General features: G+C 45.2%; 2 long non-coding RNA genes across 6 annotated transcripts in view; one reads left to right on the top strand and one right to left on the bottom strand.

Moving 5' to 3' along the window:
* Positions 1–15,675, top strand: part of LOC115506011 — a 103,101-nt gene extending 87,426 nt beyond the window's left edge. For all 5 annotated transcript variants that reach the window (XR_003966210.1, XR_003966206.1, XR_003966201.1 and 2 more), the window contains 2 exons: positions 12,872–13,033; positions 15,445–15,675. This is a non-coding gene — a long non-coding RNA (uncharacterized LOC115506011). The remainder of the gene's footprint in view (positions 1–12,871; positions 13,034–15,444) is intronic.
* LOC115506010 lies at positions 9,944–16,240 on the bottom strand. Its single transcript, XR_003966200.1, has 3 exons — positions 15,675–16,240; positions 12,894–13,060; positions 9,944–10,326 (listed from the first exon to the last, which is right to left on the bottom strand). It is a non-coding gene; the product is annotated as an uncharacterized LOC115506010 (long non-coding RNA).
* Positions 16,241–16,460: the final 220 nt, after the last annotated feature.

The following is a 16,460-nucleotide window of genomic DNA, read 5'->3' as shown; positions in this document are numbered from 1 at the left end:
GCCTGTTTCAGATTCTGTGTCTCCCTCTCTCTCTGACCCTCCCCTGTTCATGCTCTGTCTCTCTCTGTCTCAAAAATAAATAACCATTAAAAAAATTAAAAAAATAAAAATAAAAACTCTTCTGTTGTTTCTCCTGACTTAATCTCTACTTCCAGACAAGCATATAGCGTCTTTAGCTGCTCTGGTAGATTTATGGATTTTTGAATTTGGAGGTTATTAGAAGATTGTGTCCCTCTGTTCTTGGTGCAAACTACCAGTCAGGAAATAATGCGGGCATTAGAATCATCTTCTTTTCCTTTTAGAATGTCCTTTTCATTGTCCAAGCTTTCTGTGGCTTTTCTATTTCAATCTGTATTGCCCAGACTGCTAATGGGATAGGCTCCTAACTGGTGTCCTTGACTTGTTCTTTCCTTGCCAGCCTAACCCATATATAATATTTATTCATTCACTTAGCAAACATGTTTCATGTATCTGACAGTTTCCACCAACTCTAGTGGGTGCTGGACATGTGCCTAACTCGCTCAAATACCTCCCTCAGATTTGCATCTCTATTAATGTAAATATCAAGCCCCTTAACCTAGAGTTCAAAATCCCTGGGTAAAACTGTTTCAACCTGCTTTTTGATTCTCTCTGTCTCACGACCTACATCAGCTCTCCACGTTAGCTGGGGCTGATCTCCTCCTTAGCTTTGCAGATGTCCTTCCCCCTTCCAGGAATGCTCTCTTGTCTCTATTTTATTTATTCCAACCTAAGGTTCAGTGCTGAGCCCAGATGTTAATTCCCCTGTGGAATATTCAGACTGTGCCTCCTTGGGACCCTTGTCACTTAATATCTGAGGCCATATAATTCAAATGGCTGTGTAGCTTTTCAAGCATCCAGGAAGACAGTAAGACTTCAAGGTGGTTGAATGAAAACATAGAAACATCTTGACTCATTTGTTCTTGCATCATCCACAGGACCTCATATCACAGTGTCCTGCTCAACAAACACTTGTCTGTTTGTTGTTTGAGCCATGTAACAAAACATAAAAACTGGAACTAATGCACTATTAGAATTATGCCAGTAGCCGATTGTTTCCCTCTCTTTTTTAGGGATGACTTCAGATGCCAACTTGGTTCAGATCCTTCCTTATCTATGGTGTCCTCTCCAACCTGGCTACCATCATTCCTTATCCTTCTTCAAAGTCCTCTTGCTATGGAAATACAGGGTCACAGGGGCTAGTAGCATTAGGTAGTTTCTACTGTTTAAAAGAAAAAAAGCTGATGCTTTGCCTAGGTATCTAGATCTGACTTACAATTCTGACTGTAAGCTGAGCAACCCTGGAAAAGCTGTCTTGCCTCTCTGAGTCTCGGGTTTCTCTTCTGTAAGATAGAATACATAAAACCTCTTGCAGGGGCAGTTGGAAAAAAATAAATATGATAATATACATATATAGCACTCATTGCACTGCTCAATTCATACTAAATGCTTATTTAATCATTGATGTGATTGATATTCGCCATAGATGCTAGAGTAGTCCACATCCTCTTTGCAGGAACCATTGGATTTATAAGGATGCATATCAATCCCATGTGTGGTAGGCTCTCATAGATTTCATTTTGGGAGCTGGCCATATCCAGCCTTCCCTGCTGGTATAGGATCTCTTCTGTTTTGTAGTCATTTTTTTAAATGTTTATTTATTTTTGAGAGACAGAGAGACAGAGCATGAGCAGGGGAGGGGCGGAGAGAGAAGGAGACATAGAATCCGAAGCAGGCTGCAGGCTCCGGGCTGCCAGCACAGAGCCCAACATGGGGCTCGAACCCATGAACTGTGAGATCATGACCTGAGCTGAAGTGGGACACTCAACCAAGTGAGCCCCCCCCGTGCCCCTCTTTTTTTTTTTTTTTTTTTTTTTTTTTTTTTTGTAGTCTTGTTGGAGAGTAGTGGCCTCTACCTACCACAGACGTCAGACAGCTTAGACTCAGCCCTCATCCCTAGGCTACCAGAGCTGAGCAAATGTCTTAGCTTAGCCATTTGGGTGTTTCTGCAACCTGGCTTCTCAGGCTTGGGATCCTGGTGGTATGACTTCTGCTTTTGGGATTTTGAAGTCTGAGTGTATGTCCAAAGCTGAACGGTCACTTAGAATTCATTCACAACAATGAAGGCAGCTTTGATGGTGTGTTCGGCTGTGTTCTTCCTTCTTCTTATGATATCACTGTTGAGTTTCCTCCTCCTTAATCATCCAGACCACTGAGGTTCTTGTATTCTAAGGTCCTGTTGCTGTGAGCCTCATAAGCTTCCAGGAAGTCACTATCTGACCACCGCCTCCCCCCAACATCTCCAGTTTTTCTCCATACATAATATGAAACCGAGAACTGAGAATGACATTCCGTGCATCTCACGTACTTCTTTCAGTGACCAAGACTCCACAGTGCACTAGGCTGATCTTCAGTCCCACCCCCATGGTGGCTGAGTAGGCTCTTCTGCCCCCCTCATCCTTGTCGCTTGGTTTCCACTGTTTACTTTCTGAACCCTGAAAACAGAAAGAAGGTTGAGCTGCCCTCTAGCTAAGCCACTGGCTTTCACATCACCCCCGCTTCTGCCTTTGCAGAGTGCCACCGCTCACCTTGAATTGTTACCATGTTTCAATCCTTCACTCCTGCCTAGGAAGGGTGGCTCAGCCAATGAAACTCTGCACCTTTTCTTTCAACATCAGAACTTGTTTTCAGGAGACATCGGTTCTCATCCCACCTTGGCTGCTGATTCTCTTTATGTAACCCAGTTTAGCTCTTCGTCCTTCAGTCTTCTTCCCTCTAAACTAGGCTAGGTAGCAGCTGGAGGGGCAGTCTGAGGCAGAAATAAAATGATTGTCATGCCGGCATCTTTGTAAAGCAAGACTGATGTGGTGATGATCACCACGTAGTGCTATGAATATTTTTCACAATAACAGTGATAATAAAATCAATGGTGAGAATGTTAGGAAGGACTGGGTGGCTTTGTGGGGTTTGGTTATTAATGGCTGAGGACTGCATTGATTGGCAGTGGTGGGGCGGGGGGATGGTTAGGGGCTGGGGCCAAGCTACCATTTTTCTTAATCACGTAGTGACCTCTTCTGGGGAACAAAAGAGGCAAGCAGGGCCTCAGCATTGGGGGACCCCTTACACATCTGCTCTGAGGCAAGCAATGATAGCACAGATGGTCCCAGGGGAGAAACTCTCAGGGTAGATGTTTGCCCTGGGCAACCAAATGGAAAACAAAAACAAATGAACTGAAACTGAAAATCATTTGCTCAGGAGCCCTCCCTGAGAGAGATATCATAGAGCTGGTCAAACTTTGGGGACCCATTCCATGCCTTGTGGTGAGGCCGTGGTCAGGCAAGCTGTCCACAACCAGGAATGTAAGATCAGCCTTGAGGGAGAATGGCTCGAAACAGGTCCAGATGGGAAATGTACTTTTGTGTATTCCTAAGTGGAAGAGAAAAGAAAGACTATCTCAGATATACAAAGCTAGGTTCAGATTGAGGTCTAGTAGAGGAAGTGGCTTTTGCTCAATGGTCCTTTTTTGGAGGCAGGAGAGGGGCAAGCCTTGCCAATTGGACTGAGAGTAAGACAAACCAGAAGAATGTTTGTTTGCTTGTTTGTTTTCTCCAACAAATGTCACCATATTCATCTGTTACTTCAGACTCTTGGAAGGAGAAAGAAGAACCTCCAGTAAGCCTTCTTGGTGACTCTAGCTACTACTGCAGTCCCCTTCTCTGGGTGCCTGCAGGACTTAAGCTGGGCTAGATGGCGGAGCATTTGATCAGACCTGGTCTGTGTTGGGCTGTCCTGTGCTACACATTCCCAAGAACGCAGCCTTGTCCATGGCTTCCACATAAACTCAAGGGCAGCAAGGTGCAGGTTGACGGGAATCCTATTGTCCAACCTCTTGTTGGATGGAGTCAGAAGAACTGGACTCGGAGAGAGGAAGGGTCTTACCCTAAGTCCAGGGACAGAAGGACGAGGCTCAGATTAGAATGGGGTCCTCCAACCAGTTAACAGTCATGCCCCCCCACTTCCCTCCAGCCCCCCCTGCATACTAATTGACTAGCTTTATTATTAATGCTTGTGTACTAGGTTGACTAATAGTATGGTAGCTACAATTTGTTAAGTGACTACCGCATGCGAGTCTCTGTCCATTCATTTATTTAGCAAAGATTTGTTGACTATAATGTGCTAGACACTGGAGATAAGGGTAGTGAGGAAACAGTTAAAAGCTCTGCCATTGCCAGTGATCTCATCTACAAAGATAAAATGAAAACTGCAATCACCAAAGCCCAGGGATCGGATGCTGTAAGAGGCCGCCATGATAGGGTGGAGCTTTTAGTCCAGGGAGAGCTTCTATAAGGAGGTGGCCACTGTATTCATACAGTTGCTGGGGCCTCACATCCCTGGGCTATCCTTACCTCCTCTGATTTTCTTTTTTAAAATTTTTTTTTCAACGTTTTTTATTTATTTTTGGGACAGAGAGAGACAGAGCATGAACGGGGGAGGGGCAGAGAGAGAGGGAGACACAGAATCGGAAACAGGCTCCAGGCTCTGAGCCATCGGCCCAGAGCCTGACGCGGGGCTCGAACTCACGGACCGCGAGATCATGACCTGGCTGAAGTCGGACGCTTAGCCGACTGCGCCACCCAGGCGCCCCTCCTCTGATTTTCTTACACCCTGCATCCTCTACCAGCAAATCTGATTGGCTCTGCATCTGAAATATGTCTCACCAGTTGGTGCCATCCCTCTTTGTCCACACACCCCCAGTCTCTTGGGTGCATTGCTGGGACATGATCTCCATGCTTCCACTCTTGCCTCCTCACGATCAAATATGTTCAGACAATTTGGGGTCATAACTTTGTCCAGGTCTCATACAGGAAAACTTCTCAGAGGCTTTCATTTATGAAAATGCATATCAATATGCTGAATCTCCAAGAATAGAATAGAGTAGACAGCATATTGCAAACATATTTGGCCACAGCATGTTTTCTTATGGAGTATTTCACACAACTGCCGTCCCATAGAATGCACTCTGGATAACCCAGAAAATGTCTGTGAAAAGATATCATATAAAATTATTATTATCCCACATGATGACCCAATGGGGGACGGAGACACTCACAACAGTTTTGTTGAACTGGGAGTCAGGTTGAGTAAGTTTTAGCTGCAGTTAGCTACTTTTGAGCTCTGTGGCCTTGGGCAACTTATTTAATCATTCTGAGCCTGGTTTCCTCATCTGCAAAATGCAAATAATAATTCCCGTCCTATCAACTTTGCCAGGACGTTTGGGACAATCCAATGAGATGATGGACGCTAGAGAAGGGGGCATCCCTTTGCCCCGCGAAACCGAAGCACACCCAAACCCAGTGCCGTTACTGTGCTACCAGGGAGGCCTGGACAAACGTTAGTATTTCTGGTTACACCATCTCTGCATTTAGTCATGATCAAAGAGCAATAAATTAACATTTGGCTTATTTACTTGAGCAACTGAGAGTAAAAACCCAGGGAGTTGCTGGCCATGGGCTAGAAATCAAACAAAACAAAGAATTAATTGGAACTAAGGCTGTACAGAATGCCAGTCCGTGCCATGCACGGGAACAGGAAAGAAAAGCCAGGTGCCTGGACAGAGGATGTAAAGAGCAGGGATTGTGTGAAAAGTCTCGGGAGGTAAGAGAACTTCTAGAGAGAAGCTATGAGACTGTAGCTTAAAGATTGATTATCATCTCCACTAATGGTGTTGACACGGTGCCCTACACTGAGTCACTGAATGGCACTGGGGGTGGTAACTCAGTGAGGGTCAGTGGGGCAGTGTGGCAACTCCTAACTGGCAAAGCTCTGAGTCTTTGTAAGGTGCCCATTCAGAGTACCTGGTTCAGACCAGGTCCGCAAGCTCTGCTGATGTCTCCTTCTGGACCCAAACGCTGCCAGCTTCTCTTTTCTCTGGGGCTTCGGGTTATGACCGACCAGGTGAACTTGGGCTAAGGACACTGAACTTCCAGCCGAATTCACACTCAACAAATACAACTTGTGTTTCTGGGCCAAGCCTCTGTTGGTGATGATGACAAAGATGATGATAGTATTAATAATGGTCATAAAAAATAGAACATCCAGGGGCGCCTGGGTGGCTCAGTCGGTTAAGCGTCCGACTTCAGCTCAGGTCACCATCTCGCGGTCCATGAGTTCGAGCCCCGCGTCGGGCTCTGGGCTGATGGCTCAGAGCCTGGAGCCTGCTTCCGATTTTGTGTCTCCCTCTCTCTCTGCCCCTCCCCCGTTCATGCTCTGTCTCTCTCTGTCTCAAAAATAAATAAAAACGTTAAAAAAATTAAAAAAAAATAGAACATCCATATGGAAGCTTAGAAAGTCACTCATATCCAACCCCCTCAAGGGGGTTGGATAAATAAATAAATGGCCGGTGTTCTTTCATTTTGTTATGTGCCCACTTATCAGGAAGTTTAAATCCAAAGTACTTTCTCCACCTACCCCCAAACCTTAAGATTGAGGCAACAGTGCCCCAGGCAAGAACTCAATCGAATGAAAAAGGTTTCTGTTTGCACAAAGTTGTTTACCAGGATTACTAAGCAAACAGGAGAAATGGAACAAAATGATAAAAACAATCTTTGGTGCTTTCCTGTGGGATTTTCTGAGGTCTTTCAAAGCATGTCCAGTGACTGGTGAAGTTGACTTCTTGGAGGAAAGAGAAGAGGAAGGAAAGTGAACACATTATCATGAATCTTGTCTCCTGTGGGTTTTATGGCTGTAGCTGACCGTGGCTGCTCCCAGCCTTTGCTGAACATTAGTTTTTTGGTGTGACCTGTGTGGTTGGGTACATAGGCCAGTGGTGTTCCCTGGAAACATGGGTAGGCTGAGGCCAGGGAAAGCTGATAGAGTGGAGTGTCCTGGCCTTTCTCAGAAATGAGGGTTCTCTAAGTAAGAGTCCAGATGGTAGTACAACCAGGGGGGTTATCAGCAGTGGCACCTGAATTGCCTGGAGCAGGAAGGGACACAAATATTTAGGTAGCTGCTGGGTTTCTCACAACTAGGAGAATCTCAGCTTATGAAACAAACTGGCAGCTCATTATTGTCCCCACTGAACAGATGAGGAAACTGAGTCTCAGAGATTACATTGAACCTGTTTAAGCTTACCCAGCCCCAACCCGGGAGAGCCTGGATCCAAATTCAGACCATCTGATGCCATGTCCTGAGCTTTTTCCCTACAGTGAGGATCTGAGAAGCCTGACCTTTTCCACGCCACCCGCCTGCGATTCAGTGTGTTTGGCTTGTTGTCATTATCTAATTACTGGTTTGCTCTGAAGCTTGCCTTCATTTCTGGGCAGCTCCTGGGATAGAGACACATTCAGTAGTGACACTAGATGTCATTTCTTGGGGTTGAAGAGTGACTCAGAGTGAGAAGACGGGTTCAATGACCCAAGGGGCCTTAGAACCCCTTGAATTTTGACAACTCACAAACAGAGCACTTATGAAGTGTCAGGCAGAAGGCTGAAGGCCCTCAGCAGGAGCTCGCCCTTCCTTGCAATAATCTTAGGAAGTACACATCATTGTCATATCCATTTACAGATGAAAAGACTGAGGCTTACCGAGATTGACTTGTCGAAGCTTGCATAGCCAGAAAGCAGAAGAGCAGGGAATTAACTTGAGGTAGTCTGAGCACTTACTCCTGACTCTGAAAATACTTGTCGAATATTAAGTTGTTCTCAAAGAGGTCCTCCGACCAGCATTGACATCAACCAGCAATGTGTTAGGGATACTGAATCAGAAACTCTGGAGGTGGCGCCCGGCCCTCCGGGGTCGCAGCAGCCTTCCATGTATCCTGATATACACTCCCATCTGAGAACCCCGTGACGATGCTGAACTGCTGTGCTCTAAGGGAGAAAGGACTCAGAGTACTGTAGGTGCCAGGTGAACGTAGACTTGGGAAGATGGCTTTCCAGGATGGGCTGTTGTTTTGGATTGTGGACCACACCTGAGGGAATAGAGCCAAGGCAAAAATCTCTCCAGAGAGGGGATTTGATGGGAAGAGAAGGGGGGATGGGGTGACCTCACAGCTACCTTCCAAGAATACAGTGTGTTTGTAGGACACGTGTCATTGATCCACTAAGGATCACTGAAGTCAAGTGACTTGGCCAAGGCCCTGGAACTAGTGACAAGTGATGGAGTCAAAGTCAAGCCCCTGACTCCTTACAGGGCATTCTACCACTGTGTCTCCCCAGAGCATGGTGAGTCATAGACGTTTCAGTAACTCCCTCTGGATCATGAGAAGCTCTTCTCAGTAATGGTCACAACCTTCTGACCAGATAATCTGGAGTGAGGGAAGAATAAAAAGGACAGCAGGGCTGGTGGTTCCAGGAGGGAGGAAATATGAAGGGAGGGATTCAGAGAGGGGCAGAGAGGAGACAGGGAGACATCATGTTCTGGGAACCCAGAACTATCTCCTCATCTTGGCCATCATTGTCACCATTTACTGGTCTGTAAATACTCTAAAGTGGTACCACACAAAACAGGGTAGCACAGCTGAACTTGACTTTGATTCCTGGCTTTGCCGGTGACCCTACACAGTTTATTTAACCTCTCAGAGATTGGATCCTCATCTACAAAACGAGAATCCTCAGAATTCTGGCCTCACAGGATTTGAGGGAAATTCTAAGGGAGTTAATGTATGTAAAACCCTTAGCAGATTGCCTGGCTCATAATAGGTGCTCAATAAATGTGCACCAGAGTTGGGAGTGTGGAAATAATTCCCCATTAATTTGCTTCCCAGGGATGGTGGTTAATGTCAGGAAGATATGCAAGTCTGGGCCAGAGCTGAATTCTTTTTTTTTTTTTAATGTTTATTTGAGAGAGAGAGAGAGAGAGTGTGAGCAGGGGAGGGGCAGTGAGGGAAGGAGACACAGAATCGGAAGCAGGCTCCAGGCTCCAAGCTGTCAGCACAGACCTGATGTGGGGCTCGAACTCACCAACCATGAGATCACGACCTGAGCTGAAGCTGGACGCCCAACCAACTGAGCCACCCAGGCGCCCCTAGAGCTGAATTGTTTGAGAGGATGTGGGGGGGTGGGGTGGCTGAGGCTGCTACCAATGGATCACCTTATCTCTTTTTCCAGTACGTAGTGGATGATGAAATAAGAACATCTCTTTGAAAGTTCCCAAGTCATTCCCCTGTCCCGGGACTCCCACCCCTCAATGCAGCCCTGACCCCACTCAGAATGGCCCTCAGGCCCTCTCCTTTCTCTTCCCCTTCCCTCCCTCCCTTGCTCTGGTTCCCTGGACATTGCCATGCAGACTTGCATCCCAGTTTTCAGTGGCAGCTCACTTCTGTCCATAAGAACGCCCACAGCCTACACCAGAACAATGGGGTGAGGGTGAAAGCTGTGGTGGGTCGAGAGGCGAGGCAGCGTGCTGGCATCCAGGCCATCTCTAGCATTGAGAGAAGGAGGTTGTACTCTATATAATTTCTCGCTCTACCTCTGCCCATGTGACCAAGATGCTTGAGCTCATTCATAAAATAATAGGAAAAGCTAACATTTGTTTGAGCAGTTCACTATATGCCAGGCATCAGTCTCAGTGTTTTATGTGTATTTACTCAAATAATGCTCAACATAACCCTCAAGTAGAACTACTGTTATAATCCCCATTTACAAATGAGAAAATGCAGACACGGAGGGGTTGAGTAACTTGTCCCGGGTCACGCAGCTGGCAAGCAGGATTTAAATGCAAGCATTCTAATGACAGAATTTTCCCTGTTAACCACTATGTGATGCTGCTTCTCCAAAGGGGACAGCAGGCATTCGTGACAACAGAAAAGAGGTCTTATTTCTACATATATTTTGTTGAAATTGTATGAATATGAGTGTTATTATTAACTTGGTTCTTAGAGAAGTGCGTATGGCAAAGGTAGTTTACAAGGATTTTCAAGGGGTCGGAGTTGCTTTGGGATCAACTTTATTCCTGTGGCATAAAGGCCAAGTGAGGTCTGGAAAGAAACACCCTGGGAGTTGTGATCTTGTCAACACACCCCTACCCCCACACCTCTGCTATCAGCAGAATATGAAAATGCCCATCTCAATATGCCTTGAAGGGAACAGAAGTCACCCAAATGGAACATGCAGAAGGTGGGGTGTGTGTTAAGGCCAGGAAGGGGTTGCCCCCTTACAGAGCGCACGGAGAGATTTGAGCCAATGCCTTCATGTTCGCTTTGGGTATTTCTCAACATCAGCTAGTGGAGCCAATTCTGATACTGCCATCTTCCACACTCCACCCTAATACACGCTTGTGTCTAGCCGAATGTCTGCTGGACATCTGTCCCTGCAAAAGAGAAGCTCCCTTAAGAACCTAGCGCACAGACTCAGTGTTTTATATTGCCGTAATTTCACGTGTAAAAGAATCACTAGAGACTGTATCGATCAGTTTTGCTGCGTAACAAAGAACGCTGCCCCCAGATCTTGGTGGCTTATAAAAATGAAGATTTATTTTCCATTTACGTCGCAAGATGCCCACAGCTCAGCAGTAGTTGTGCTTCAGGCTGTGAAGCACAGCCTGACTAAGGGTCAGTTCCATTGGTCTTCTTGGTCTGTGATTGCACAGGAAGGAGCAGCCCCTATGCGCAGTGTGCTGTTCCGACAGAAGGCAGGAATGCAAGAGACCGACTTTTTAGGTATGCGGTCACCTTACACGTTTGCAGCCATGTGGCCCATAGTCCACAGGCCAGAGCCATTCAGTGAGCCGAATCTGACAGTAGAGTAGGAAAATCGACTGGCCCTGTGTGGCAAGGATGTGAAAGCATAATCCTTTTACAGAAGACTGGTCTGTAATCCAAATTATCACAGGGATTTTTTTTAAGCATGCAATTCAAGGGCCCTTCCTCAGCTATTTTAATTCAGTAGGTCAGGGTAAGTAATAACACCAGGAATAATAATAATGAAAATAATAATAGTAATAATAATAAAGATGGGACACCTGGGTGGCTCAGTCGGTTGAGACTCTGCCTCTTGATTTTGACTCAGGTCATGATCTCATGGTTCACGGGTTCGAGCCCTGTGTTGGGTATGGTGCTGACAGCCCAGAGTCTTTTTGGGATTTTCTCTCTCCCTCTTTCTCTGCCCCTCTCCAATTCACACACACACATGTGTTCTCTTTCTCTCTCTCAAAATAATTAAATAAACTTAAAAAATAATAAGGATAATGACTGATATTGTTTGCCTTTTATGAGTTTTATGAGCCAAAAACTGTGTTAAGTGTGCATGTATGATGTTGTTTAATCCTTATGATCTCCCTTTTATAGGTAAAAAAGAGAAGCTCAGACATGTTCAGAAACTTCCCCAGGTTACACAGCTAGTAAATGGTGGAGCAAGGGCATGGACCTGTGGAGTATAACTCCTGAGCACCCCAAAGTCTTCTTCTGCTTCTCAAATATGCCAATTCTCTCCTGCCTCAGGGCCTTTGCACTTCCTTTCTCCTCAGCTTGAATGAAGTTTTCTCCCATTCATTCACTCATTTCTCAAGTTTCAGTAGAAACATCACTTCCTCAAAGAAGATGCCTGATGGACTCTCTTTGTGGGTCTCCTGGATTTGGTCAGCCTTATATGACCTTCTGTGCTGCGGCAACTCGCTTGATGGGGAGCCCAATCTCCTGTGCATCCTCTAGCCTCCTAACACCTCAGGCTGTCTCAGCTCTCCTCAGGGAAAACAGGAGATGGGAAGGGGCCAGCAGATAAACCTCTCTGTTCCTTCTCCCGGATGGGCTCTCCAAGACACGGTTGTCCCAGATGGTTCATCCATCTGAGCCATCAGCTCTATTTTCTTGCAAGGCTGGTGCCAGCTCTGTAAAACACCACCTTGCACGTGCTTTCCCTCGTTCCTTCACTTCCTCTTGTCCTTTTCTCTTGCTGCCCTAGACTGCCTCGCCCAAGAAAGCATTAGCAGGTGAGATTTACTGCTGGGTTTGCTCTCTTGGGAGCCCAACCTAAGGGACCCCTTCCCATCTAAACTTGACCACCCGTTTTTCTCCCTCCAGTACCCTAATCTTGTGTCTCACAGTGTTTTCTAGCACAACTACTCATCATATCTAATATATGTGGTTATGTGGTTATCTGTTTAACAACAACCTCTCTCCCTCCACGGTAAGCTCCATGAGACAAAGATTGCACAGTGTTGATTGCCATTGTGTTGCTTGTACTTAGTGGATGGCCTGCCCATAGCAGCTGCATAAATAATATCCAGAAATAAGTGTGCATGCCTGGGTTTGAATCCTTGTTCTGACTCTGTTACTTTGGCGAGTTACTAAAAATTCCTCAGCTTCGTTTTCCTTCTTTTTGTGGAAAAATGGGACGAGGTACCTACTTCAGATGTTCTGAGAACCAACGCTGGTGGTAAATGTAGATGTTCAATAACTGATAATAATTGCTGATATTATTAGGCAAGGCCAGCCCCCAGCAATCTTTTCCTGTAAGGGCCCAGATCGTAAATATTTTAGGCTTTGTGGAAGAGATGATCCCTGCCACCAATTCAACTCTGTTATTGTGTGAAAACAACCATAGATGATATATAAACAAATGGGTGTGTCTGTGTTCTAATAAAACTTTATTTACAAAAACAGGTGACAGGCCATATTTTGTCCCTCAGGTTGTAGTTTGCTGACCCCTATACTATACAGTCTGAGCAGTGTCAATGTAAAGGCTTGTGCTAAGTCATATCAACCGACTGCAAATATTTCTGAACTTTCTAGGCAAGGCTTCTCCCTTGATTTGTTCTCCGTGTTAAAGATAAGCAATAGTTTCCTGGCAGTGACAGTGTACTTTCAGGGAAACCTTATTCTCAGAGTCTGTATTTGTTTATAATACCTCTCCAACAGGTGTGAGCGGTAAGAGACCTACCATATATTTTCTCTCTGACTCTTTGTTTCCTGGTAATGGTGCACCTTCTCCACGTACACGAAGCTAGTCTGCAATGAGAAAAATCAGCATTTGGAAGACCGGAACTTCGCTTGTCTCCTAAGAAGAACCTTACTTTTATGGTAAATGTTTTTAAAATATGTTGTTTCCTGCAAGAGATATGAGAGATAGTCTTTTTTTTTTTTAATTTGGTCAAACCTTGAGAGAAGAGCAGATCTAGCCATCATCTATCTATCTCTATCTATATTGACCCCAATATATCTATATTGATATCAATATCAACATCAATATCGATATTGATATCGATGTAGCTATATATCTAATGGGGTCAAGAGAATAAGACAAGTGTGCTTTAGAGAAAACAGTAGATTTTTTAAGCTTTGCTATGTATCAGGTATGTGAGAGGGGGCCAAGACACCACAGCTGATGGTTCATCAGGAACCACCCACAGGAGAATTGAGGTGCTATTAATAGGAGGAGAGGGAATTACAGATCGGAGCTGGGTGGGGCGGATATGAAGTGGCTGCCATATCTTACCCCTGTGAGCATCAGCGTGCCTCTCTTGTGCTGATGAAAAAAGATGTTGTAAAGGGCACCTTGCCCATTGCCTGGTACAAAATAGAGCTGGACTAAATCTCTCTTTTTTTTGTAATTATTAATAAAACAAGACACTCCACAAATCCTACCAAGGGTTAAGCCTACTTGAACTGATCACATGTTTGTTGGATTCTGATGCATATCACTTTGATGTGACATTGCAGACCCACGTTCCGCACATCTTTGTGTTCTCCCATCCTTGGAGTTTCGGTGATGACTCTCCTCATGGTTGCAATGTGGCTGCCTCTGCTCTAAGCATCATGTCTTTTCAGGACATCTTTTCATGCAGGATGAAAGAAAGCAGGTGGCAAAAAGGGCCCCCTCCTTTACTTCCTTTGTGCTGGGGAAGGAAATCTTCTCCAGAAGGCCCCTTGCAAACTTCTCTTTATGTGCCATTGGCCAGAAATGTGTCACTCATCTGACCCTAAACTAATTGCTCCCAAAGGGGGTGTGATAACCATGATTGTCTGAGAAGAACCATGATTCATCTACTGTGGCTGGAACTAGGAAAGAAGTGGCATGCTCACGGGCAGGGAGAGTCTGCCATATCTTTTTTGTCATTTCCTTCTCACGTCTATTTAGTTGACCAGTTCCTAACTCAGTGCCTGACCTAAAATAGGCACTCAGTATGGTTTTGTTGGGGGATGAGTTAAGTAATACGTGAAGAAATAATGACTAGAATGTCCTCTCCTTGCCTTTTCCCCTATTTATTCTTTTTGTTTTCCTTATTTCTCCGAGTCTGAGAGAAGCAGTCCTGGAACTATTCTTGTCCATGCAGACGACTCTTCCTAAACTTGGTAGCACGGTAAAAGATGAATATGGTTCATCACACCATCCATTTTCCACCTTTGGTATGCGTTGGTCAGTGTGGTCAAGGAGAGAACAGGGTAGGGGAGGCTGGTGGTGTAATCAAGGACTGACTGCTCAGCTATGACCAAGCCTGTCCTCAGCAAGACAGGGAACCATCAAAGTCCGATTCCCTTCATTCCTTTCTCTGGGCAATTTCCTATGGGTGTTCAAACTTTTCTATTAGAGTGTCAGTAAAATGACAGCGAGCTGTGGAAAATATCCAAGAGAAATGGTGTGGAATGCTGCAAGCATCTTGGAAGCATTTGTTATCAAGTATGTAATGAGATAATTATAAACCTCTTTCCACTTAGCTCACAGCCCAAAAGGTCTAATGCACACCCTTCCTATCACTTTTTAAATCTAGTTTGAATGAAGCACTGGGAAATATTTCTTTAAAGAGTGATCATTCTGTATTATTCATGATTTCAGTCTTGTTTCACGCCATTATTGGACCAAGGTGGGGACTTTGTGCTCAATTCTGGCGTATCTCTGGGAAGGAGAGAGGATGACGAGTGGTTCTTCATTCTGGGCGGCATCTGATCTCTATCACTTATTAGCTATGACATACTGGGCAAGTTGCTTAATAGATCCAAGCCTCAATTTTCTCATCTACAAAATGGGATAATAATTGAGGGTGGTTCTGGCACAGACACTGCACAAAGAAAGGGGTGCAATAAATGCTATCTGTCACATGCTATCGTCATCAGTTTGCCACTGAAATGACGTGCACGTTTTACAAAGACGGCTATAGTTGTCATCTTTGAAAACAAGACTATGCCATTTGGGAAAACCCAAAGTCAGTCCATCCAACAACAGCCAGCCAATTGTTGTGATGCACTGTTTGTATTCTTGGCATGGTGCCAGGTGCTGCGATTAGAATGTGTGAGGTGTGTGTGTGGGGGGGGGGGGGGGCTTCATGTTGCTGAGAATGACTCTGACCAGTCAGTTACAGTCAGTTAAGGGTGGTTAAAAAATGCCCATCGAATTTGATGCTTATTTTGCGGAAATGAAGGTCTTTGGGTTGAATCATGTCACCCAAAAGGGTCACTTCATATTGAATTGATTCTTAATGGGTTCTGTCTTGCAGTTGGGTGTGAAACCAGGAGCATGTGCTGTGGCAGCATTGAGAAGAGGGATGTCAGGCTTCTCTAGACCTGTCCACCCACAAAGCCATTGTCACTTCAGGCAAGCCTCCTCACCATTCCGGGCCTCCTGCTCTCTAACACGAGCATTTAAATACCCACCCACAGCATTTAGATGGTTATTGCAAGTAAAAGATGAAATGATTTCATTGTAATTATTATTATGGTTACTTACTATGGTCTCAGAGGAGAGTTCTTTAAGATGCTGGAACTCTCTTGGGTCCAGGAGCATGAGGACGATTGTTCTTCTATGACCAGTTCTTTCCAACTCTCCACATAAATCCAACCAAATGCAAAAGGATATATTTAAAAACATTTCTTACTTGACCACCGGGAGCTCTGAATGGACTAGTGTAGAAGTTTGGGTCCTCTGAGAAGTACACACTAAGACAGGGTTAGATGCCCGAGAGGGTCATTGGAGGAAACACCTGTGAAGAGAAAGAGGGAGGAAGTAGGGGGAGGCAGGGAGAGACTTTAGACCCTGATGTGGGTCTCACACCTGTGAAAGGAGAGGAGGAAGGAAGGAGACCAGGAAGAAAGAGTCTGAAACTGAAGTACATTTCTAAGATCCAGTGTTTGGACAGAGACCAAATTGCCTATGAGAGCAGTTCCGTGCCCCAGAGAAATGAGCCTGGGCTTATACCCTCGTCATGCTTAGTCATTGGCAGGAAGCAGCCTGTGGGAGGTGTGACCTTGGCATGAACACAGTGGCGGAGCCAGCACTGGGACATTCAGTCAACTATGTTTCCCATCTCAGGAGACGTGAGCAGTACATTTTCATGGCTACCCAGCAAACTGTGAGACATTTCCTCCTTGAGAACACATCGTAAGGACTTTGAAAAACAAACCAGAACATTTGTGATAGTATAGATTTTGCACCCCAAATCAATGTTCCATTCCCTTCTTTGACTTTCACTTCCCCCTCTGTTTCAGCTAGACCAATCATGTTGAAAACCCCACC

This window comes from Lynx canadensis, chromosome F2 (assembly GCF_007474595.2).
Source record: "Lynx canadensis isolate LIC74 chromosome F2, mLynCan4.pri.v2, whole genome shotgun sequence".
NCBI classification, from domain to species: Eukaryota; Metazoa; Chordata; class Mammalia; order Carnivora; family Felidae; genus Lynx; species Lynx canadensis.
This window is presented reverse-complemented; position numbering and strand designations above follow the sequence as displayed.